The following is a 2505-nucleotide window of genomic DNA, read 5'->3' as shown; positions in this document are numbered from 1 at the left end:
TGAAACAGTAAAACAATATGGATTCATTAAGAAAGAAGATGAGCCTTGTGTCTACAAGAAGGTTAGTGGGAGCATGATCGTATTCCTGGTATTATATGTAGATGACATATTACTTATTGGAAACGATATCCCTACCCTGCAACAAGCAAAGTCTTGGGTGGGGAAATGCTTATCTATGAAGGACCTAGGTGAAGCAGCCTATATATTAGGAATCAGAATCTATAGAGATAGATCATAAAATGCTTGGCCTAAGTCAGAGTACATAGACAAGGTGCTGAGACGCTTTAATATGAATGATTCCAATGGTTATGTGTTTTGCTGAAATGGTGGCGCTGTGAGCTTGAAAAGTTCAAAGCAAGATACAGTTGCTGATTCTACAACCGAGGCCGAGTATATTGCTGCCTCAAATGCAGAAAAGGGAGTTGTTTGGATCAAAAAGTTCATTAGTGAACTTGGCATAGTCCCTAGCATTGTGGATCCCATTGTCTCTATTATGATAACAATGGTGCTATCGCACAAGCTAAGGAGCCTAGATCTCACCAACGATCCAAACACATACTTAGACGTTGTATGAAAATATGTAAAGTACCTACACTTGACAATATAGCTGACCCACTGACAAAGCCTCTTGCGCAGCAGAAGCATGATGGCCATACTAGATCAATGGGCATAAGGGGTATGCCTGATTGGCTCTAGTGCTAGTGGGAGATTGTTGGTGTAAGCCCTAGAGGCCAATACATTTTGGTACTTGTATCGAATAACAAAAGGCATTCTCTTTATTATGGTTGATTAATAAAGTCCCTGGAATAGATAGTCCATTTAATGTATTAAGTGTGACTTAATCATGAGAACACATTAAACATAAGGACACTATTCCTAAAGTATCCGTAGTCGAGCTTTAGTGTGAAGTGGGATAACATTAAATCATTAAGACTATTATGTTTGTAGACTGATGATCACATCTCATGGATCATGGATAAAGAGTTATCAAGTCTTAAACATAGGTATGAATATTAGGAGTAATATTTATATTGGATTGACCCGCTATGAGAATACTATATAGAAAGTTATGCAAGGTGTCATAAGTTATTCTCATGGTGATAATAGTGTATTCCACTCTTCGACCTGAAACCACTATGGATCCTAGATGTAGAGTCGAGTGCTTTATTGCTGATCCAACGTTGTCCGTAACTGGATAACCATAAAGACAGTTGATGGGTACTCCACAAAGCATGCTGAGGGACATGAGTGACCTAGATGGAATTTGCCCATCCTGCATAACAGGATAAATGTCTATGGGCCCAATATTGAACTGGACAAGGATGACACGGTCTATGCCTTGTGTTCAATATAGACATAAGGGCAAAAGGGTAATTATACACATAATTATTATCACATAAGGAATTGTCAGATCACTTGACATTTTCGTGTCTTGGGTAGCAGTGATGTGTTGCTAGATACCGCTCACTGTTTATTATGTTAAATGTGTGATTTAATATAATTGCCAACGTCACGAAAACCTACAGGGTCACACACAAAGGACGGATTGATGAGAGATAGAGTAACTAAGGAATACCGTAAGGTACGGTGCCCTTAAGTGAATTATAGAACATCGTAAGGTACGGTGTACTTGAGTAGAATACGAAATATGGTAAGGTACCATGGGCTTAAGTGATTTTGGGCATATTATAAGATATGGGCCAAAATACACTTAAGTGGGCTTTTAGCTTGAAGCCCACACAAGTGGTTCTATAAATAGAACCCTTGTGCAGAAGCAAAAATTAGCGGTTGCATTCTTTTCGTTTTCACTCTCTCTCTCACTCAAAGCCTTCATTCGTACCAGCTAGCACTGAGATTGAAGGAACCCGTTCGTGTGGACTGAGTAGAGACGTTGTCATCGTTCAACGTTCGTGATCGTTTCCGTGGATCTGCATCAAAGGTTTTGATCGCTACAAGAGATCTGCACCAAAGGTTTCAACCGTCATAAGAGGTAAATATTCTATCACTGATCATGACCATTCGTAAGGATCTCTAAAGGAGAATTTTTTTTTAATTTCCGCTGCGCTTTGGGTCGCAATTCTCCTTCAAACATTAGGTAGATGTTCCCATTTGTAAATCCTAACACTTAGGTCCACATTGCATGACAACTCTAGGGTAGAGCTTCCCCATTTTTTAGACCTTCCGTGCGTCTTCGATCTTGTGGCATGTCACTCCGTTCTATTGCAAAGAGGTAACTGCTTAAGACTCGATTCAGCGAGCTGCGACACCTGCTGCTAGGACGTGAACACATTGCCCACTCTCCTTTGACACAACTGGTGTCCTCCTTTGTAAGTCCATGTTCAGATGGCAATCCCTAGTTAGTCGAACTACGGTAACTCTGATTCTCATGTTCAAATGAGATACGTAGGCACAAGATGCGATGTCTTGCCGAGTTTTTGACTGACAACTTACAACTAATCCTTGTTTGCTTTCGCCCTTGTTGCGATTCTTTTCTCTCGCCCTCGT

This window comes from Lathyrus oleraceus, chromosome 1 (assembly GCF_024323335.1).
Source record: "Lathyrus oleraceus cultivar Zhongwan6 chromosome 1, CAAS_Psat_ZW6_1.0, whole genome shotgun sequence".
In the NCBI taxonomy this organism is placed as follows: domain Eukaryota; kingdom Viridiplantae; phylum Streptophyta; class Magnoliopsida; order Fabales; family Fabaceae; genus Lathyrus; species Lathyrus oleraceus.
This window is presented reverse-complemented; position numbering follows the sequence as displayed.